At 44.9% G+C, this 24,416-nt stretch overlaps 1 protein-coding gene across 1 annotated transcript in view; it reads left to right on the plus strand.

Moving 5' to 3' along the window:
* The window catches only part of CACNA1I (calcium voltage-gated channel subunit alpha1 I), a 459,267-nt gene that overhangs the window by 351,894 nt on the left and 82,957 nt on the right, over window positions 1-24,416 (plus strand). The window lies entirely within an intron of this gene.

Here is a 24,416-nt window from a genome sequence, read left to right on the forward strand (position 1 = left end):
CGGAGCCGGCGGCCGGGTGAGTGCGTGCCCCGCACAAAAATAGGACATGCCGCGGTTTGTTTGCCGCGCGAGATTTCACGCGGCCAAACCGCGGCCGTCTGCATAGGAGTGCGTATTGTAATGCACTCCTATGCAAACTTTCAGTGGCGGAAATCCCGCGGCGGGATTTCCGCCCGTGTGCAGGCGGCCTTAGTATGATGTCATGTTGGCCTACTGGAGACACGCATTCACTTGCAATTATTGGCTCTACGTTGTCGAGCCGAGGATTTGGCTTGAACTGTTCGCCATCCACGCCATCCACGGCTTGGTCTTCCATGATTTGAGCAGATGACAGCAGTCAAACTGGTAAGCACTTGATATGAACGTGCTTGACTCTCCCTAGTGGCGCTGTTGGCTGAAGCACAGACTTAACATAGGAACCCTGACCTGGCCTGACAAGTCACTCAATGTATCAAACTCACATTTTATGATTTTACGGAGGTGGTGAGGATGTCAAAAATCTAATGACACTAAAATCATCCACCAAAGGTCAAAGTGTGGTGCAAGAAAAAGCCTGTAGGCTATTTTATATTAGATTCCTAATCATATTCTAATTAGTATTGATCATAACATAGTATGATACATATTTGATTAGAATGAAAATTTTATAGCAGCAAGACCCGGCGACCACAGGATTACAACAAAATTAAGTTGCAGTCTGCACTATCGCTCCTCCCTTCTAGCAGAGATTTTGTCTATTGCCGGATTATCTAGATTTCCAGACTAGCAGATCTTGAATTAATTATATTTTTAATGATAGCAATAATTAATGGATGACAAAAAGATCTAAAAACATTTTCAAATCCCTTTTACTATTTAACAATACTTTTCTTTAGCATAAGAGGCATAAAGCACCATGCCTACTATATATATATTGGCATAACATAGCTTAGAAGTCAAAGAAGAACAAAACCCAGGGCAGCAACTCTCTTCTTCACTTTAAAACCTCCTTAAGCTCAGAAAAGGTGAAATTGTTTCAGTTACCAAGGAAAGACTTTACATCTTAAACTCCGAGAGAAGGAGATTGGGGAATTGTTCTGTTTCTTCATATGCCTTACTATCTAGTAATTGCCCTGGTATTTCCATTTCAATGTTCGAGTCCTTCGGGCTCCTTTGTGCCATTTACAGTGTTTAATCAGCTGGAAGGTTTGCAACAACACTTCTCCTTTTTCATGACTGGGATTTTGTTACAGTTTATTGTGCACTCACGCAACTCTACAAAATAAGTGAAATGCCTTTTTTAAGCGCAATCTTGAAAATATGTCCATTGAAGTCAAGAGGGCTGATATGAAAACAAGTCCAGGATCAGAGTAGTTGATTTGAGAGCAGATTTTATAGACATGTCTAGAAATTAAGCAGAAATGGTTAAATCAAGGGAGCATATTATAGTACTTAATGGTAGGGATTCATCAAACCTAGTGAAAAGGAAAAGTGCTGCACTGTTCCATAATGATAAATCTGGTTCAAAAGGGCTTCTGCAAGATTTCAATTTTGAATGGATGCTATGCATAACTGCACTATATTTCTTTTGCACTGCTTATCATAAATTTTTGATATTGAGTTAGTCTGCGAAGTGTCCCTTCCATAAAAGTGCCAATAAGTTTTCCCTTACAAACAATACTGCCAGCACAGTGTGACAAATAACAATACTACAGGCAGAGTGCTGGCTAAATAGTGCCAGAAGAGGGCTTACTTATGGCCCCAACAAAAAAACACTACGAGCAGAGTGTCCACACACAAGCAGTGACAGAAGAGTGCTTCCCTTTGCACCACAACTAGGGAGAGCTCATTACATACAACCAAAATGGTTGCAAATGGCGATAAGACTTTTCAGTCCTGTTGCCATTTGCAACTAGCCCCGTCACGGTGCTGTCACTTTAAAAAAAGGTTTCGTGTTTGCATCAGAAGTGATGCATGCTAGCATGTCTGCTGAAAGTGCCCAAACCTCTGATTCACACTGCCCATCTGAAAGGAGCTGCGGTAGAAGAAACCACCAGCAAACTGATAAGACTGAGCACATTTGTAGCCAGCTGGATGATACTTACTAGTTTGATGGCAGGGAAAGAGGAGATGGGCTTCTCAGTGCATTAGTGATGCTCAGTATTTAGTGATGTCACAAAAGGTTGACAATATCTGTGTATATATGGGCAGATTTGTTAAGTGGAATTTGGAAATCAACAGTTGCAAAGTTTTGTGTTATTCTTGGTTGTGCTAAATGTTGTGACTTTTAAACATTTTACGATGCTCAATACCACTTATAAGAAAGAGGGACATGGCCACCCCAGCCGCACGCATCTATATAATTTACGCCAGTAACTGGTGCAAATTATATCTGAAATCTGCTCCAGCTCATAGCCAGATTAGATTTCTGTTTGGATGCATGAACAGCCCAAGATGTGCCTAATATACGAATCCGTGCACCTCTTCATACATTACGCACATTGAGGAGTGTTTCTTATTCTGGTCTTAATATTTTTCCCTTTGGTGCACAATGTGCCTAATATATTAAGAGGTGCCCAATTAGGATCCCGAGTAGATTTCTGGTATAGATTACACTAGTTTCTGCAGTAAATTATACATAAATGTGTGGGTCGAGGGCAGCTTTACCTTCTCCCAGCAAGCTACACCCCTTTTTTGGGAAAGTGGCATAGTATGGCATACCTGGGAAAAAGTCACAAATTGCACAGCGCTTTTATGACAAAAAGCCTCCCTAAATCTCCCACATTATGTTCCTGTGGGGCTCTAATGAACCTCTTCACAACCACCATACATATAGAGACATGCCATTTTTACTGCACTGTGAATGCCATGAAAACAAAATAACTCCCCCCCCCCCCTCCAAGGAAAAAGGTGGAGGTTTTTTTTTATTACACCCCGCTTTAAATGTTTTAAATGTTTTTTACATTAAATTATACCATGAAAAATACAACTCGTCCCGTGGAGAAAAATAAAATAAATAAACTCTCATACAGTTATGTCGATTGAAAAACAAAAAACATGCCTATCGTAAAGAGTGGGTGAAAAAACAAAAATGAAAAACCATGAAATCTAGGATCTTGAAAGGGTTAAGACTGCTGTTTCTAACAATTTGTGACTGTTTCTAACAGCAGTCTTAATAACTCTCCTCCATAGTGTATAATCGTTATACTTATGCGGTATGTCACCTGTCTATATATGGTTAGTATAAGACTAGCTAAGATAGAGCAGGAATAGTCCAGTATCCATCTAAATATCATTGCAGGCCTGATAATATAAGACTAGGGTTATACAGTTGGTAGATGCTACACGCATTGCATGGCTAAGGATGACAGTATAGCTCCATGACATCGCCACCTAATGGACCAGTGCAGTCAAGATGCGACTTGCAAGTTGCCACAAACTGAAGATTACAAGATCTCCAGCTAGTTGTGTTGGGACAACTTGTGAGTTACAACTTGACTGCACTTACTTCCATTAGTTTGCAATGTCCCAAGGCTATTCTTTTTTTTATAACATTATATGTATTTTCATTTTGGAGACTAAAAAATGTATTTTGCTTCTAAACTATGCAGTTTAGGGGCCAATGGCTCCTAGGAAATTTATTTAGTCTAGAGCTCTGTATATACATGTTTAGATAGCTGTATTTTTGTCAATGTGAGCAGTAAAAATACAAAGAGAATGCAGTTAGCTGACCTGAATAGTGCCTGCCTGTAGCATTTTGTCGGAGATTTACCTCCTCTGCTCAGACTGTGAAAATCCCCATATTTTAGGAATTATATGGGACAGTCTAGAAGAGAGAAGACAAGTGGACCTTAAATAGTTATTAGTCATCTAAATCTTCCTTTTACAGCTCTGTACTCGACCGTTCACGGACAAGATGGAAAGATCCCCTCGCAAATGCAGCAAATTCATAACTACAAGTCTGTTGTATTCTTTGTTGGTTGCTATTAGTAATATTTTTATGTGCCATTTGGGCTAATAGTACTAATAATGCACTGGACCTGACTCCACTCCATACTGTGCTGCTCTTAAACAGGGAAATATAATAATGCAACACTTCTGGGACTTTATTAATGTACTACTGTTACTTAGAACTACTCCTTAACATCTTTCGTAATATATATTTAAATGTATGTATGCAATATATATATATATATATATATATATATATATATAGTGACAATATGGGGGTTAAATATCACCACGGGGGTTGCATATCACGCTAAACGGTCACTTTCCTTCTTGTTCACTTTATTTATACACAATCTTTAACCGAAACATAGATGGCTGGGTCTCCAGGGCAATAATAAACGTTTGGCAACAATAAAGTCTCTTATAAACGTCCCTTCACAGTCCTTTTCAAAGTCCCCTCAGTACAATCCTCCACAGGGTTGAAGGCAAAGCCACAACAAGTCCACGTGATTTGCACAGACCTGTGCATGTCCAGATCGCAGCTGGTCCTTAGTCTGTAGTGCCTTCAGACCCTTAGTCCAAGGGCAGGCGTACTCCAGGGGTCCTGCTGGAACCACATAGTTCCTGGTCCATAACGTCTCTCTACTGCATACAACAGGAGTTTTCTTTCAACAGCAGTCTGGTTGCAATATAGCCTTAGTTGAAGTCTGATCCTCCCAGACACACACCTCTCCTAGGTGTTGAGGTGAGGGGCATCTCCCTGTCCACTTCTGGCCTTCTCAGCCAGACACTCTGGGCTAACAGCCCTGCAGCTCCACTGAGCTGTCTTTCTGGCCTTCTCAGCCAGACACTCTCCTCCACTGCAGTAGGAACAACCCTTTTTATATCACTGACCACACCTGTGGGTGTTTTTCCTCTTACTTCAGGCACCAGACTGATTGTCTGTTGTCCCCTACAGGGCATCCTCTGTAGCGCACCCCTACATACACTACCGTTCAAAAGTTTGGGGTCACATTGAAATGTCCTTATTTTTGAAGGAAAAGCACTGTACTTTTCAATGAAGATAACTTTAAACTAGTCCTAACAAATGCACTCTATACATTGCTAATGTGGTAAATGACTATTCTAGCTGCAAATGTCTGATTTTTTGTGCAATATCTACAAAGGTGTATAGAGGCCCATTTCCAGCAACTATCACTCTAGTGTTCTAATGGTACAATGTGTTTGCTCATTGGCTCAGAAGGCTAATTGATGATTAGAAAACCCTTGTGCAATCATGTTCACACATCTGAAAACAGTCTAGCTCGTTACAGAAGCTACAAAACTGACCTTCCTGTGAGCAGATTGAGTTTCTGGAGCATCACATTTGTGGGGTCAATTAAACGCTCAAAATGGCCAGAAAAAGAGAACTTTCATCTGAAACTCGACAGTCTATTCTTGTTCTTAGAAATGAAGGCTATTCCATGCGGGAAATTGCTAAGAAATTGAAGATTTCCTACAACGGTGTGTACTACTCCCTTCAGAGGACAGCACAAACAGGCTCTAACCAGAATAGAAAAAGAAGTGGGAGGCCGCGTTGCACAACTAAGCAAGAAGATAAGCACATTAGAGTCTCTAGTTTGAGAAACAGACGCCTCACAGGTACCCAACTGGCATCTTCATTAAATAGTACCCGCAAAACACCAGTGTCAACATCTACAGTGAAGAGGCGGCTGCGGGATTTTGGGCTTCAGGGCAGAGTGGCAAAGAAAAAGCCATATCTGAGACTGGCCAATAAAAGAAAAAGATTAAGATGGGCAAAAGAACACAGACATTGGACAGAGGAAGACTGGAAAAAAGTGTTGTGGACGGATGAATCCAAGTTTGAGGTGTTTGGATCACAAAGAAGAACGTTTGTGAGACGCAGAACAAATGAAAAGATGCCGGAGGAATGCCTGACGCCATCTGTTAAGCATGGTGGAGGTAATGTGATGGTCTGGGGTTGCTTTGGTGCTGGTAAGGTGGGAGATTTGTACAGGGTAAAAGGGATTCTGAATAAGGAAGGCTATCACTCCATTTTGCAACGCCATGCCATACCCAGTGGACAACGCTTGATTGGAACCAATTTCATCCTACAACAGGACAATGACCCTAAACACACCTCCAAATTGTGCAAGAACTATTTACAGCAGAAGCAGGCAGCTGGTATTCTATCGGTAATGGAGTGGCCAGCGCAGTCACCAGATCTGAACCCCATTGAGATGTTGTGGGAGCAGCTTGACCGTATGGTACGCCAGAAGTGCCCATCCAACCAATCCAACTTGTGGGAGATGCTTCTAGAAGCGTGGGGTGCAATTTCTCAAGCTTACCTCAACAAATTAACAGCTAGAATGTCAAAGGTGTGCAATGCTGTAATTGCTGCAAAAGGAGGATTCTTTGACGAAAGCAAAGTTTGATGTAAAAACAATGTTATTTCAAATACAAATCATTATTTCTAACCTTGTCAATGTCTTGACTCTATTTTCTATTCATTTCACAACGCATGGTGGTGAATAAGTGTGACTTTTCATGGAAAACACAAAATTGTTTGGGTGACCCCAAACTTTTGAACGGTAGTGTATATATATATAAGGATAGCAGACAGAAGAAAAATTGACACTTTCGAGCTGTGGTGTTGGAGAAAACCGGACCGAATCATCCCAAAAGTGTCCCTGGCAGGCAAGATCATGAGACTGACTTACTTTGAACATGTGATGAGGACAAATTTGCTGGAAAAAGAGATACTACTTGAAATTGTCAATGGTAAAAGAAAACCAGGAAGAACATGGGAGTGGACATCAGGCAATTGAAAGCAGTTGTAGAGAATAGAGAAGCATGGAGAGGACTGGCCTACAGAGTATCCAAGAGTTGGACATGACTGAATGGATCTGAATTGGTTTTCCTATACGTCCAGCAGATGCTCAACTGAATTGAGATCTGAGGATTGTGATGTTCCTCAACCAACAATGTTTGAAATGTGACAGCGCATATTATCTTGCTATAAAGACTATTACCATTATGTAATACCATTGCCATGTAGGGGTGTACTTACTCATAGAATGTTTAGGTAGATGGCACATATTAAAGTAATGGCCACATGAATGCCAGAACCAATGTTTTCTTGGCAAAACATTTCACAGAGTATCATACTGGCTCTTCTAGCTCGTCTTCTTCCTATAGTGCATCCTGGTCCTTCATCTTTCCCAAGTGATTCACAAGCCCCTGGGTACCCACATGATGTAAAAAGAAAGATGATGCACCAGACCAAGTCACATTCTTGCACTACCTTCTGGTCTATCTCTGATGCTCAACGGGCTACTGTCGATGGTGAACAGTGGTCAGCATGGACACCTTAACTTGTCCACTGCTATGCAGCCCTATAATTAGCTAGCTGCAATGCCGGTATATTCTGACATATTTCTATAATCGGCAGCATTATCTTTTTCATCAATCTGTGCTACAGTGGCTCATTTGTGGGATCTGTGACCCTTGGACACCCATGAACATGTCACTGGTCTTCTGACTGTCCTACCTTGGACCACTAACCACTGCATATTGGGAATATCTCACAATGCCTGCTACTTTGAACATATTTTGACAAGTCATCTAGTCCTCACAATTTGGAGTATGTTAAAGTGACTCAGATTCTCATATAATGTGCAAGGTCTGACCAGAATAACACTGGTCTACATATGAAAAAAAAATGTGCTGAACTAACTATTTGTACTAATCCTATAGAATTCGAAGGTGCTGATTCCAAATATGAAGTCATAAATGATGCATCAAGTTAACATTTTCTTTTACAAATGAGGAATGCTTGTTTATACATTGTTCAGTTTAAGGGTGGCTTCACACGAGTGTGTGCATGTGCCGTACGTGGGTGTGCACAAAGGTGCGCACAAACACGTGTGAATGCAGGTTCGTGCCCATTGCCTGCAATGGAGCCGCAACTGCTGACAGCATCTCCTTTGAAGGCAATGGTCTTCCAGCATCCTGTAATTGTTTTTCAGGGAAGAGCTTTAAATATAAGCTCTTCCCTGAAAAAACAACCATTTTAGTGTAGAAAATAAATAAATAAACATATATTTGCCTGTCCGCCGCTGCCGTGTACCCCGCGGGGATGAAGAACACATCTGTCACACATGACAGCTGTGGTAGAGGATCCAGCTGCTGGCAACCCGTAATTGTTTTTCAAGGAAGGGCTTTAAATATAATCCCTTCCCTTAAAAGCAAGGCAAAGTAGTGTAAAAAAAGAACAAAAAAACCTTCCTTCAACTGCCGGGGCTCAGCCGCATACTCTCTGGACTGCCCCCGATTTAAAATCCCCACCTGCTGAAAGAGCTGCTTGTGATCAGCTGAGGTGCTCAGCCAATCACAGGCAGCTCTTGCCTGTCATTCATTCAGCGAGAGCTACCTGTGATTGGCTGAGCGCCTCAGCCAATCACAAGCAGCTTTTTCAGCAGGCGGGGATTTTAAATCCCCGCCTGTTTAAAGAACTGCATTGCAGACCTGGGGACAGCGCAGAGAGAACACGGCTAAGCCCTGGCAGCTGAAGGAAGGTCAGTATGTTTTATTTTTTACACTACTTTGCCTTGTTTTTTAGGGAAGGGCTTATATTCAAAACCATTCCCTAAAAAGTAATTACGGGGTGCCGGCAGCTGGATCCCCTACTGCAGCTGTCATGTATGACAGCTGTGGTAGGGAATCCTTTATTCCCCCGGGGGTTTAGACTTCCTTTGCCACATCTGTGACAGGTGTAGCAGGAAATTCTTGCCGCATGTGGCAGACGTGTTCTTTATCCCCACGGGGGACATGGCAGCGGCGTACAGGTAAGTATATTTTAATTTTTTTTTCACACTGAGGGTGACTACCCACTACAGTTTTTTTTCACTGCGAAATTCGCAGCCTTTTTTCTTCTGCAGGGGTCTATGGGACTTGTAATGTTAAAATCGTGCAAAATCGCAATTTCATGGTAAATTGTGATTTTAACATTACAAGTCTCATAGACCCCTGCAGAAAAAAAACGCTGTGAATTTCGCTGTGAAAAAAAACTGTAGTGGGCAGTCACCCTAAAATGGTTGTTTTTCAGAGAAGAGCTTACATTTAAAGCTCTTCCCTGAAAAATAATTACCGGGTGCTGGCAGACCATTGCCTGTCATTCATTTAGCGAGAGCTGCCTGTAATTGGCTGAGGCGCCTCAGCCAATCACAAGCAGCTCTTTCAGCAGGTGGGGATTTTAAATCCCTGCCTGCTCAAAGAACTGCATTGCAGAGCTGGGGACAGTGCAGGGAGGATGTGGCTGAGCCCTGGCAGCTAAAGGAAGGTGGGTATGTTTTTTTTTTAAATTTTTATTATTTTTTACAATTGAGCTGCAGCTCCATTGAAGACAATGCGTGCATTCACTATGCAGGCACACGCCTGTAAGGGTGGCTTCACACAAGCGCGTTTTTGTGCGAACATAGGTGCGCACCCATGTACATGCAAAAAAGTCTCGTGAATGCAGGTCCGTTCATTGTTTTCAATGGAGCCCTGGCTGCTGCCGGCGGCTCTATTGGAAACAAGGTCTGCCGGCACCCCTGCATTCTTTTTCAGGGAAGGGCTTTACATATAAGCCCTTCCCTGAAAAAGAAAAATGTTAGCATTCATTCGGGGAGAGCTGCCTGTGATTGGCTGAGTACCTCAGCCAATCACATTCAGCTTTTTCAGCAGGCGGGGATTTTAAATCCCCGGCTGCTGGTAGATCAGCACCACAGTGCAGGGGACAGCAGGAGAAGACGCGGCTAAGCCCCGGCAGCTGAAGCAATGTGAGGATCTAATTTTTTTATTTTTTAAACCACTTTTACTTGATTTGCAGGGAAGGGCTTATATTTAAAGCCCTTCCCTGAAATCAATTGCCGGCAGCAGAAACATCTACCGCAGCTGACATGTGTGACAGCTGCGGTAGAGAATTGAAGAATTCCTCTGCTGCATCTGTCACAGATGTGGCAGATGTAGCAGCAGGGAATTCTTTTAACTAGAGGGGATGAAGGAAACATCTGCCGCATGCTGCAGATGTGTTCTTCATCCCCGCAGGGGTCACTGCAGTGGCAGACAGGTAAGTAATTTTTTAAAATTTTTTTACACTAAAATTTGTTTTTTTCAGGGAAGGGCTTATATGTAAAGCCCTTCCCTGAAAAAGAATGCAGGGTTGTCGGCAGACCATTGTTTTCAATGGAGCCGCCCGCAGCAGCTGCGGCTCCATTGAAAAAAATGCGTGCATTCCCTATGGTGCACGCATGTTATCTTTGCAGCCACATGTCTGTAAAGCACGGACATGTGAACACACCATTGAGAATGCATTGTTGCATATAGAAGTGTGTTTTTGTGCGTGCGTGTAAAGTCACCCTAAAGCACAAAAACACACTCGTGTGAAGCGACCCTAAATTGAGGAATTACCAAACTTGTGATGAACATAACACATAATATTGGTCCAGTAGAAAAAGATAAGTCGAAGACCTTTTCTCTGCCCTTTTGTCATACAATTGTAAACCATAGTATATGTTATCTAGTCTAAACAACTAAATGTTACTTAATCATGTCTCGCAGCATTTACCTCGGATTTCTCCTTGGCACAATGATGATCCCTTTCTTGCAGACGCTCAATGCAGGCTATGACTTAAATCCATAGGCATCTACTTTGCAGGACTATTTATATAGTCCGGTTTATTGTATTCTTGCCTCGCATCTTCTTTCACAAGAATAACCACTTTTTGAATTAATTGGATGTTAACTGTCCATTGAAGTAATTATACTGCAGTAGGATTAACGTGTAATACCTCATTTATTCACATACAGGAATCATGAATGAGTTCAACATAATTTATCAGTTCTTGCTCTCTACTTAATCTCCTTTGAAAGGATCAATCATGGATATCTCTTTAATTCAGTCTTCAGCTTCTAGCTCATTTATTTCATAGGTCACTCATATAAATATGTCATATGTGTTCAATAGACACATAATGAACAGTCTGCTTATCAAAAACAATATCAGTGATTTCTAGGAAAACTGGACCTGCCTGGAATAAATGAAAGTGATATTTTAATTCAACACATAGAAATCTACAAAGATCAAATATCACGTGGTTAGCAAATTTCATGTAGATGGATATAGTGGATATAAAAAGTCTGCACACCCCTGTTGAAATGCAAAGGTGTGTCATGTTAAAAAATTTCTGATGTCCACCTTCAATGTGACCCGTTATCTGTACAATTCCACTAAAAAACAGGCTGAAATCATTTGGGGTGGCTACACACGGACATGTGCACAAAAATGCTCATGATAGCATGACTTTTTCAGCAGTAAAGGTTGTGCTATTGCATGCATTTTAGTGCATTTAATTTCACTTTTTGCTCTGCCAGGGACCATTCACATCAGCACGGGACACACCTACAGCTGTGTGGCCTAATTAGTCCCTGGTGTTATCACTTTCGCCTCAAAATTGCCCAGTTCATTGCAAATTTTGTGGAGATGGGATGTGCACCCCCATAGACTCCTGTAGTGGCTTAGGTGCACAAATGCGCACAAAAATAGAGCATGTTGTGTTTCCTTTTTGTGCCCATGAGATATATCTACAAAAGCGATAGTGTAAACGAACCCATTGAAATCAATGGGTGCTATTCTCTGCGCATTGCGTGTGCAAATGCACTTGTATGGATAAGTCCTTAGGGTTGAAAAATAGAAGCAACAAAACTTAAATAATGTGGTTGCATAAGTGTTCACACCCTCTTATCTTTGGGGATGTGGTTGTGTTCCGAATTAGCCAATCACATTTAGACTCCTGATAAATGGCGTTAGTACTCTGCTGCCATTATTTACAGGGATTCTGATTTCCCCCATATAAAGTTTGGATCTTCTGGGATGATTTTCCTAACATTTTGTTAGCTGGTCTGTAAAGATCTTACAGCACATCAAAGGGATCTGATTGGTGGAAGGTATCAGTCAGGAGAAGGGGACAAAAACATTCCATGACATTTCATATACCCTGGGACACAGGGGAGACAAGTGTATGTAATTTGGCTCAACAGTGACATTACCGAGAACTGGGCGTCCCTCAAAAGTTGATGAAAAGACCAGAAGAAAATTGGACTGGGAGGCTGCCAAGAGGCCGGCAGCAATATTAGAGTTGCAGGAATTTCTTGCAAGTCCTGTTGTGTAGTACATGTCCTATATTCTTCATATGTCTGGGCTGTGGGGGAGGGGGACAAAATCCAAGCCCCACTGTTTCGACAAAAACCTCCATGAAGTCTGCAGAAGAATGTGTTATGGTCTGATGAACAGGTGTGTGTAGACTTTTTAGATCCACCCCCCCCCTCCCTTTTTTTGTATGGTAACTTATGCATATTTCATATGCACTCACATGTGTATGTTCGTGGTAACCTGTTTAGACACACAGGTGTGCATATTTAATATTTATTGCTCATACTTATCACTTAATATTACTACAAACTGTTGCCATCCACTGATTCATTAAATTCATTCATGTTATATGCATTTTATTATAGTCTTATCAATATTGTTTTTATTATTATGCATGTAGTACTATGTATATTGCTGTTATTTGTATCCATTCATCCACCATGTAATGTTTTTTGTTTTGATTTTATTTTCCTTTCCTATTTATTTTTTTCCCTTCCTTTCTCTATTTTTTCCTTCACTGTACCCTTGTTTTATATTCACACGTGTTTTGTCATTGCCCATGTACTGTTAGTCATCCCAGCACTACTGATGAAGGGGTTCACCCGAAACACGTTTATTAGCTGGATTTTCATTTTAATATTCTAAATAAAACGAGAGGTGGGATATTCATCGAATTGTTCTGGTACTGGAGATGAGCGAACGTACCCAGTAAGGGCGATTTCGCAATCGAGCACCGCGATTTTTGAGTACTTCACTACTCGGGTGAAAAGTACTCGGGTGCGCTGTGGGGCGGGGGGTTGCGGAGGGGAGTGGGGGGTAACAGGGGGGAGCCCTCTCTCTCTCCCTCTCCCCCCCCCACTCCCCGCTGCAACCCCCCGCTCACCCACAGCGCACCCGAGTACTTTTCACCCGAGTAGTGAAGTACTCGAAAATCGCGGTGCTCGATTGCGAAATCGCCCTTACCGAGTACGTTCGCTCTTCTCTATCTGGTACCTTTATTGGAACCTCCGGAGAGTTGTGTCTACACAAAAGATTTTTCTTTTAGCAAATTGCAGGATTGCCAACTTTTCACCACCTTCTGGGTGGTCACCCTTCAATAACCCATATCCAGACCAGAGTAGGCAGTAAAATTCAGGAAGTCCATTTTATTTTGACAGCAAATATATTATAACTATTATAGTTACAAAGGTACCAACTCTTCGCACTGTTGTGTAGTCACAGTGCACACATGCATTAACCTCTTAAGGACACAACATTTTTCTTTTTTCGATTTTCGTTTTTTCTCCCCCTTTTAAAAAATCATAACTCTTTAATTTATTCATCAACGTAGATGTCTGAGGGCTTTTGTGTTTGCAGGATGAGTTGTATTTTTCATTGGTACTATTTAATTTACCATATAATGTGCTTAAAAACTTTTTAAAAATTCTAAGTGCAATGGAAAAAACAATATTCCGCCATTTTTGGGTGTGTCTTGTTTCTATGGTGTACAGACTGCTACAAAATTGACATGATAGCTGTTTCGTCTGCAAATGACATGCTGGACCAACACCTGCGATTATGCACTATAATAGCCCAAAGTGCATCAACTGAAATAAACAACATGACATAAACAGGAAGTCTTTCCCTAAATATGAGACGATGAGGGAGAGGGCCCTGACTGATCGCTTCAGCAGATGCGGGCCTGCACTCGTTCCTGGGACCTAAGTAACCCTACTTGGCCAACAAAATAAAGGACAAAGCAAACCAGAAAAGGAAACACAAATGAAACACTGACTAAGCTGGTGGTGAAGTTGCAGCACACGAAGCCGTCCTCTGTTCACGTCACAGCGGAGACCACGCTGTTCACAGGAGCCACTTACTACCAGCTCAGACAGCAAGCAACTGGAAATTCACAGCACTTTAGCTCTGTATCAGGGTAAATACCCAGATAATTACCCACAGATGTGACTACATTACGTCACTCCTATTGAGCTAGAAGGTGCAGAACCAAGTCTAAAACCCGTACCAGACTTTGGCAATCCGCCAGTGATCTCAGCATTGCTGCAACAATAACTTTATTCTATGGGTCAGTACGATTACTACAAAAACAAATTTATATATATATATATATATATATATTTTTTGCTGTACTACTTTTATTTATTTTCCAAGATAATTTTTTGCTGTCAGCCATAACTCTTTTATTTATCTGTCGACATAGTTTTCCGAGAGCTCGTTTTATGTGAGACGTCCTGTAGTTTCTATTGGTACCATTTTGGAGTACATATGACTAGAGATGAGCGAACGCGTTCGTCCGAGCTTGATATTCGTGCGAATATTAGGGTGTTCGGGATGTTCGTTATTCGTAACGAACACCATGCGGTGTTCTGGTTACTTTCACTTCCTTCCCTGAGACGTTAGCGCGCTTTTCTGGCCAATTGAAAGACAGGGAAGGCATTACAACTTCCCCCTGCAACGTTTAAGCCCTATACCACCCCCCTGCTGTGAGTGGCTGGCGAGATCAGGTGTTCGCCTAATATAAAAGTCGGCCCCTCCCGCGGCTCGCCTCAGATGCCTGGTGAGTTAGATGAGGGACAGTGCTGTTTATACCGGAGCTGCTGTAGGGAAAGAATTGGTAGTTAGTGTAGGCTTCAAGACCCCCCAAAGGTCCTTATTAGGGCCACTGATAGCTGTGTGTTGGCTGCTGTTAGCAGTGGCATTTTTTTTTTCTCAAAATCGGCTCTGCAGAGCGTTGCACCTGGCATTAGGGACAGAAGTGCTGCATAGGCAGGGAGAGTGTTAGGAGTGAGTGTAGCCTTCAAGAACCTCAACGGTCCTTTCTAGGGCCATATTTATCCGTGTGCAGTACTGTCCAGGCTGCTGTTAGCTGTGCTGCATTTTTTTTGGGCTTCTCAAAATCGCCTCTGCAGAGCATTCCACCCTCCATTGATACTGCAGGGAAAGAATTGTATAGGCAGGGCCACAACACAGTTATTATTCATAGAATATACGCAGTGCTGCCTTTTGGTGGAAAAACAAGTGAAAACAAATCTATTTGTCCAGCCTCTGTCCGTCCTTACGGGCGGTGGACACGTGTGAGCTGCGTGAAAAACATTGCTAAATCATACGCACCCAGCTACGCTTTACTGCTGGCTTCGCCATTTGCTTTCCTTAATTGGGAAAAAAAATACCTGCTCTGCCAGAGTTATAATAACTCTGCTACCCTCACGTTCTGTGACACATTAGCAGGGACACAGCACAGTTATTAAACTTCTCATGTTCATTGAATATACGCAGTGCTGCCTTTTGGTGGAAAAACAAGTGAAAACAAATCTATTTGTCCAGCCTCTGTCCGTCCTTACGGGCGGTGGACACGTGTGAGCTGCGTGAAAAACATTGCTAAATCATACGCACCCAGCTACGCTTTACTGCTGGCTTCGCCATTTGCTTTCCTTAATTGGGAAAAAAAATACCTGCTCTGCCAGAGTTATAATAACTCTGCTACCCTCACGTTCTGTGACACATTAGCAGGGACACAGCACAGTTATTAAACTTAGATTATTCATTCACTAGAGGCAGTGGGGCCTTTCGTTTTCCAAAAAGGGAAAAAATTATATTTGGCCTGCAGTCTTGCGCCAATTTATTTCCTGCCTGTGAAATCAAATCACTGGTAATACAGCATGCTGAGGGGTAGGGGTAGGCCTAGAGGACGTGGACGCGGCCGAGGACGCGGAGGGCCAAGTCAGGGTGTGGGCACAGGCCGAGCTCCTGATCCCGGTGTGTCGCAGCCGACTGCTGCGCGATTAGGAGAGAGGCACGTTTCTGGCGTCCCCACATTCATCGCCCAATTAATGGGTCCACGCGGGAGACGGTTATTAGAAAATGAGCAGTGTGAGCAGGTCCTGTCCTGGATGGCAGAAAGTGCTTCGAGCAACCTATCGTCAACACGCAGTTCTGCGCCGTCCACTGCTGCAAATCCGAATCCTCTGTCTGCTGCTCCTCCTTCCTCCCAGCCTCCTCACTCCACTACAATGACACCTGCTCAGGAGCGGGAACACTCCCAGGAACTGTTCTCGGGCCCCTGCTTAGATTGGGCAGCAGCGGTTCCTCTCCCACCAGAGGAGTTTATCGTCACTGATGCCCAACCATTCGAAAGTTCCCGGGGTCCGAGGGAAGAGGCTGGGGACTTCCGCCAACTGTCTCAACAACTTTCTGTGGGTGAGGAGGACGATGACGATCAGACACAGTTGTCTTGCAGTGAGGTAGTAGTAAGGGCAGTAAGTCCAAGGGAGCAGCGCACAGAGGATTCGGAGGAAGAGCAGCAGGACGATGAGGTGACTGACCCCACCTGGTGTGCAACGCTTACTCAGGAGGACAGGTCTTCAGAGGGGGAGTCAAGGGCATCAGCAGGGCAGGTTGCAAGAGGCAGTGCGGTGGCCAGGGCCAGGGGTAGAGGCAGGGCCAGACCGAATAATCCACCAAGTGTTTCCCAAAGCGCCCCCTCGCGCCATGCCACCCTGCAGAGGCCGAGGTGCTCTAAGGTCTGGCAGTTTTTCACAGAGACGCCTGACGACCGACGAACAGTGGTGTGCAACCTTTGTTGCGCAAAGCTCAGCCGGGGAGCCAACACCAACAGCCTCACCACCACCACCATGCGCAGACATATGATGGCCAAGCACCCCACAAGGTGGGACGAAGGCCGTTCACCGCCTCCGGTTTGCACCCCTGCCTCTCCCCCTGTGCCCCAACCTGCCACTGAGATGCAACCCCCCTCTCAGGACACAGGCACTACCGCCTCATGGCCTGCACCCACACCCTCATCTCCGCTGTCCTCGGCCCCATCCAGCAGTGTAGTTCAGCGCACCGTTCAGCCGTCGCTTGCGCAAGTGTTCGAGCGCAAGCGCAAGTACGCCGCCACGCACCCGCACGCTCAAACGTTAACCGTCCGCATAGCAAAATTCATCAGCCTTGAGATGCTGCCGTATAGGGTTGTGGAAACTGAGTCCTTCAAAAGTATCATGGAGGCGGCGGCCCCGCGCTACTCAGTTCCCAGTCGCCACTACTTTTCCCGATGTGCCGTCCCAGCCCTGCACGACCACGTCTCCCGCAACATTGTGCGCGCCCTCACCAACGCGGTTACTGCCACGGTCCACTTAACTACGGACACGTGGACAAGCACAGGCGGGCAGGGCCACTACATCTCCCTGACGGCACATTGGGTGAATTTAGTGGAGGCTGGGACAGAGTCAGAGCCCGGGACCGCTCACGTCCTACCCACCCCCAGAATTGCGGGCCCCAGCTCGGTGGTGGTATCTGCGGAGGTGTATGCTTCCTCCACTAAAGCACCCTCCTCCTCCTCCTCTGTCTCGCAATCAAGATGTGTTAGCAGCAGCATGTCGCCAGCAGTCGGTGTCGCGCGGTGTGGCAGCACAGCGGTGGGCAAGCGTCAGCAGGCCGTGCTGAAACTACTCAGCTTAGGCGATAAGAGGCACACGGCCCACGAACTGCTGCAGGGTCTGACACAGCAGACCGACCGCTGGCTTGCGCCGCTGAGCCTCCAACCGGGCATGGTCGTGTGTGACAACGGCCGTAACCTGGTGGCGGCTCTGCAGCTCGGCAGCCTCACGCACGTGCCATGCCTGGCCCACGTCTTTAATTTGGTGGTTCAGCGCTTTCTGAAAAGCTACCCACGCTTGTCAGACCTGCTCGTAAAGGCGCGCCGGCTCTGCGCACATTTCCGCAAGTCCCACACGGACGCTGCCACCCTGCGCACCCTGCAACATCACTTTAAGCTGCCAGTGCACCGACTGCTGTGCGACGTGCCCACACGGTGGAACTCTACGCTCCACATGTTGGCCAGGCTCTATGAACAACGTAGAGCTATAGTCGAATACCAACTCCAACATGGGCGGCGCAGTGGGAGTCAGCCTCCTCAATTCCTTTCAGAAGAGTGGGCCTGGTTGGCAGACATCTGCCATGTCCTTGGTAATTTTGAGGAGTCTACCCAGGTGGTGAGCGGCGATGCTACAATCATTAGCGTCACCATTCCTCTGCTATGCATCTTGAGAAATTCCCTGCAAACCATAAAGGCAGCTGCTTTGCGCTCGGAAACGGGGGCGGGGGAAGACAGTATGCCGCTGGATAGTCAGGGCACCCTCCTGTCTATTTCTCAGCGCGTACAGGAGGAGGAGGAGGAGCATGAGGAGGATGAGGAGGAGGGGGAAGAGACAGCTTGGGCCGCTGCTGACGGTACACCGGCTGATTGCCTGTCATCCTTTCAGCGTGTATGGCCTGAGGAGGAGGAGGAGGAGGAGGAGGATCCTGAAAGTGATCTTCCTAGTGAAGACAGCCATGTGTTGCGTACAGGTACCCTGGCACACATGGCTGACTTCATGTTAGGATGCCTTTCTCGTGACCCTCGCGTTGCACGCATTCTGGCCACTACGGATTACTGGGTGTACACACTGCTCGATCCACGGTATAAGGAGAACCTGCCCACTCTGATTCCCGAAGAGGAAAGGGGTTCGAGAGTGTTGCTATACCACAGGACCCTTGCGGACAAGCTGATGGTAAAATTCCCAGCCGACAGCGCTAGTGGCAGAAGGCACAGTACCGAGGGCAAGGTAGCAGGGGATGTGCGTAGATCGAGCAGCATGTACATCCCAGGCAGTGCAACAGTCTTTAAGGGCCTGGCCAGCTTTATGGCTCCCCACCAAGACTGTGTCACCGCTCCCCAGTCACGGCTGAGTCGGCGGGAGCACTGTAAAAGGATGGTGAGGGAGTACGTAGCGGATCGCACGACCATCCTTGGTGACGCCTCTGCCCCCTACAACTACTGGGTGTCGAAGCTGGACATGTGGCCTGAACTAGCGCTGTATGCCCTGGAGGTGCTTGCTTGTCCTGCGGCTAGCGTGTTGTCGGAGAGGGTGTTTAGTGCGGCTGGGGGAATCATCACAGATAAGCGTAGCCGCTTGTCAACCGACAGTGCCGACAGGCTAACACTCATCAAGATGAACAAAGGCTGGATTTCCCCAGACTTCTGTTCTCCACCAGCGGACAGCAGCGATACGTAAGCAATACGTAGGCTGCACCCGCGGATGGAAGCTACGTTCTCTCTCACCATCCAAAACGGGGACATTTCTGCTTCATCAATCTGTGTCTAATATTCCTCCTCCTCCTCCTCCTGCTCCTCCTCCTGAAACCTCACGTAATCACGCTGAACGGGCAATTTTTCTTAGGGCCACAAGGCTCACTCAAATAATTTTTCAGAACAATTTTTATAAGTTTCAATGCGCTTAAAAGCATTGGAACTTTAACTTGAACCAATTTTTCGTTACACTGGGCTGCCTCCAGGCCTAGTTACCACTTAAGCCACATTAACCAAAGCGATTAATGGGTTTCACCTGCCCTCTTGGCTGGCCATGGCCAATTTTTGGGATGTACATTAGTACTGTTGATACAGCAATTTTTGTGGGCCCTCGCCTACAGTGTAATCAAATTAATTTTTAGGCCACCTGCATTACAGCTGACGTTACCTCAGCTGTGTTGGGCAATGCAATGGGATATTTTTGTGTACCGCCGGTGGGTTCCAGGGAGCCACCCATGCTGTAGGTGCACACTGAGTTTTTAATACATCTATACACTTCTAAAAAGAACCCGTCTGACTGGGGCATGCAGTGTGGGCCGAAGCCCACCTGTATTACGCACGACATTACTACCTCAGCTGTGTTGGGCAATGCAATGGGATATTTCTATGTACCGCCGGTGGCTTCCTGGCACCCACCCAGGCAGTGGGTCCACAGGGAGTTTAACCTACATGTGTCCACTTGTAAAGAACCCCAGTCTGACTGGGGCATGCAGTGTGGGCCGAAACCCACCTGCATTAACCCTTTCCAGTCCACTGTGTGACCTGTGAAGACATTAGGGTTTAAGGCTGTACAGCTCCGTTGTTGGTAGACGTCCGTCGGGGTTCTCTTACTGTATATTGCCAGCCTCTCTGCTGTCGGAGCCTATCCTACGTGTCAGCTCATGCAGTACTGGCTTTAGCCAGCATATAGCGCCGTTGTATAACGGCAGAAAAAGAGTAAGCCCCCTAGGAAAACCATATACAAATTGGATTGGAAAGGGTTAAGCACAACATTACTACCTCAGCTGTGTTGGGCAATGCAATGGGATATTTCTATGTACCGCCGGTGGCTTCCTGGCACCCACCCATGCTGTAGGTGCACACGGAGTTTTTACTACATCTGTACACTTATAAAGAACCCCAGTCAGACTGGGGCATGCAGTGTGGGCCGAAGCCCACCTGCATTAAGCACGACATTACTACCTCAGCTGTGTTGGGCAATGCAATGGGATATTTCTGTGTACCGCCGGTGGGTTCCAGGGAGCCACCCATGCTGTGGGTCGACAGGGACTTCACAATAGGGAGTTGTACCTGCCTGTGTCTATGAATTAAAAAGCCCGGTCTGACTGGGGCATGCAGACACCTTGACAGAATGAATAGTGTGTGGCACATAGGTTCCCCATTGCTATGCCCACGTGTGCAGCTCCTGATGGCGGTGGCACAGGATTCTATTTCTCATTGCTTCTGTACAGCATTGTGGGCTATCACTCTGCCACTTTTAAAGAGGGTCGCTGCCTAGCCGTGCCAACCTCTGCAGTGTGTGCCTGCGGTCCCTCGTCATGGCAGACGCAATTCTAAATAGACATGAGCGTGGTGTGGCATGAGGGCAGCTGAAGGCTGCCCAGGGACACTTTGGTGTGCGCTGTGGGGGGGAGGGGGGGCGGTTGGGCAGCATGTAACCCAGGAGAAGTGTCAGTGGAGTGTCATGCAGGCAGTGATTGTGCTTTGTTGGAGGTAGTGTGGTGCTTAGCAAAGGTATGCCATGCTAATGAGGGCTTTTCAGAAGTAAAAGTTGTTGGGAGGGGGGGGGGCCCACTCTTGCCGGTATTGTGGCTTAATAGTGGGACCTGTGAACTTGAGATGCAGCCCAACAGGTAGCCCCTCGCCTGCCCTATCCGTCACTGTGTCATTCCCATCACTTTCCTGAATTGCCCAGATTTTCACACATGAAAACCTTAGCGAGCATCGGCGAAATACAAAAATGTTCTGGTCGCCCATTGACTTCAATGGGGTTCGTTGTTCGAAACGAACCCTCGAGCATCACGGGAAGTTCGTTCCGAATAACGAACACCCGAACATTTTGGTGTTCGCTCATCTCTACATATGACTTTTTGATCGCTTTTTTTTACATTTTTCCTTGGAGACAGGGTGACCCAAAAAGCGCATTTTTGGAATTTTTTCTGACAACATTCACAGTGTATGGTAAACAGTGTGTTTCTTTGATAGATCAGACTTTTATTGACGCAGCAATACCAAATATGTTTGGTATCGATAGCTTATCGGAGATGCTAGGGGGGTGTCGGCTGTAAGGAACAGCCATCACTCACATTGTATGGAGCGGGATCAACCCACGACCTCCCACCATACATACCACGAAGCTGCAGGCTGTATGCCCTGCAGCATTAAGGTGTTAACAACCAAACTCCTATCTGTCTGGCTACTAACTTGCTTAGAATTCTCTCCTTTCTAACACAGTGTCCTTGCACCACTACATGTCACAGAACTGTACCACACCTCGGTCTACCACAGACCAAAGGCTTTCAGCCTCCTCCCAGCTTTTCTACCAGGGAGTAGCTTCATTAACAGCCATGTGGTTCAGTATAGCTGGAGGTTTTATCTCCTGCAGACACACCTATACTGCTGTCCCTGCTGATTAGCACGCAAAATGCCTTTTTTTCAGCCCTCTGCAGGCCATTCTGTGTACTGCCTTGCCACATATGTCCCTCCCTCTGACAAAGGCCAGAGGGAGGGACATATGTGGCTTTGACCGTGGAGGGTTAAGTCCCAAGACTTAACCCTCCACGGTCAAAGCTCTATGTTTGGGGATCTCTACATATCATTGTTTTGTGACCATGGGCACGCTTAGCCTTCTTTTGCAGTTGACCACTACACTTTTCTTTTGGCTCTCTTATTTTGGCGAACTCCCTTTCTTGAATATTCTCAGCTACCTGTAGAATATTTTCTTACATGCGTACATCATTCCTAGTAGGAACTTTTTCAATAAGTTCCTCACTTATCACAGCACTGGCTTATCCATTATCTTGCCTCACAATTGCAACAGTAACTTTCTCAGGTTCCATATTGGAGACTTCAGATTGTACATCACTCCTCTTTTCAACTGCTACAGGAGCTGGTTGTTCAGTCTGCACTTGTGCAGCAGCATGTGCGCTTGTTTCAGTCTGTGTGACATCTAAAACAGAGACACATTCATTTATTTGCACGATTTCTTTAACTAGGACAGGAACATCTTCTGTTGATTTGACTTTATTTGATTCTGGACCACTTTTTCATCCTGTACCCTAACTGATCCAAAGGCCTTGTTTTCAACATACACATCTGCTAACACAGCAGCAGGTTTTTCAGTGTCCATATCTCTTTTTGGCAATTCTTCAGCTACTCCTGGATCCCACACAGTTTCTGAATATCTTCTCTACTATTGTTTACAGAGGCAATTTATTAGTGCCACTACATGTCACACCGCTGTCCAACAACGTACCTAACCAGGGTTTCAGTCTAGGTGCGTCCTTCTCTGTCCGATTTGTGGCCATACGACAGCTTGGTCTGCCACAGACCAAAAGCTTTCAGCCTCCTCCCAGATTCTCTCTCAGGGAGTAGCCCCAGCAGTAGGCCTGTGGCTCAGCATGTTTTATCTCCTGTAGACACACCCACACAACTGTCCCTGCTGATTAGCACACGGAATGTCTGTTTTACAGCCCTCTGCAGGCCATTCTGCATACTGCCTTGACTATATATATATATATATATATATATATATATATATATATATATATAGGCTTTGATTGTGTACCTAAACTATCAATCATCACTTAATGAGTACATAGACAGCAGAGGATCATAGACATAAACAACAGTTTCCCTGTGCTAAAACTTTATATGGATGTCTTGCTCTCCTGTAACTATAACTACTCTCCTGCAATTACTGTAACTATAGGGCATCTATTTGATGTCTCTCTTGCAATACCCTGGTAATGAGATAATGAAATTCATTATCTCAATCTTTTACACACAATCTAATATACATATACAGCAGCTCAGCTACCATAATTCTGTGCAGAAGATGAACTACAATATACAGTACAACCAGGTAATAAAAAACAGATTAGAAAATAAGAATATTTTTTTCTTTGGTATCTGGTTTTAATTACCAAAAAAAGATGCATATGTGATGCATCCCTTAAAAAAAAATCTTGTATTTTACGTTATATGATGAGTGATTTCAGGAGGATATTGAAAGATAGAGCAATGAACATCTGGTAAAGCAGATCTCTAGATAAAAGATGGCATAGATACACTTCTGAGAGGGTGTGTATATTTTATCACACCACAAACAGCTTTTTCAGCCTTTCTAAGGTGACGTAGATCAGAGCTGATAAGTTGGGTTTGCAAGAATGATTTACAGAAAAAAATATTTTAAGCCCCATTTGAAATGATAACTCTATATTTGCCGATGTTCAGTGAGCCAAGGTTTTATAGTTCCTTCATCTCAGACTTCTTTATATTTATTTACCTTACTGTGATGCATTAATGAAGTTATTTATGCGCCAGAATGCCTTTTTTGACTTCTTTGTGGATTGATATTTGGCACTGCACTGAATGTCCTATATTTTATACTGAGACGATCTGCTGTGCTGTTGTAGGGTACAAACCTCGGTTGGAGTGCATTATTGCATTTCAAGTTTACCGCTTTCATTAGCAGACAACACTTTTCTATGTGGAAGATGATGGCTGAATGACCTCTACTGGTTTCTTTTCACGTCTTATTTATTTATAACCATCAAACATAAATAATTATCATAGTATATTTTTTACTCTGAGTTCTGAAACAAAAACTTTTCTCATATTCTAGACATATCTTTTTCCTTCCTTAGGGCTCATTCACACGGGCGTTTTAACGGGCGTTTATCCGCACATAAAAAAGATCGCACTAAATAGAACCAATGCTTTTCGATGGCAGCGGTCACATGCAGAAAAACGTCTGCGGTGAAAATTATAGGACACCGTTTTTGAAATCGCAGGCAACTGTGGCATCAGTGTTTTTTGATTGTGAAACCCCTTGGATGCCATCGTATCCAGGGGTTTCACCTTGTGCTCAATGGTTCCAGTAGCAGTGCCGACCTGATTGAGAACATACCATGAAGATTGCGAACCTCTGGCACAGCTGTGACA

This window comes from Eleutherodactylus coqui, chromosome 3 (genome assembly GCF_035609145.1).
Source record: "Eleutherodactylus coqui strain aEleCoq1 chromosome 3, aEleCoq1.hap1, whole genome shotgun sequence".
NCBI lineage: Eukaryota > Metazoa > Chordata > Amphibia > Anura > Eleutherodactylidae > Eleutherodactylus > Eleutherodactylus coqui.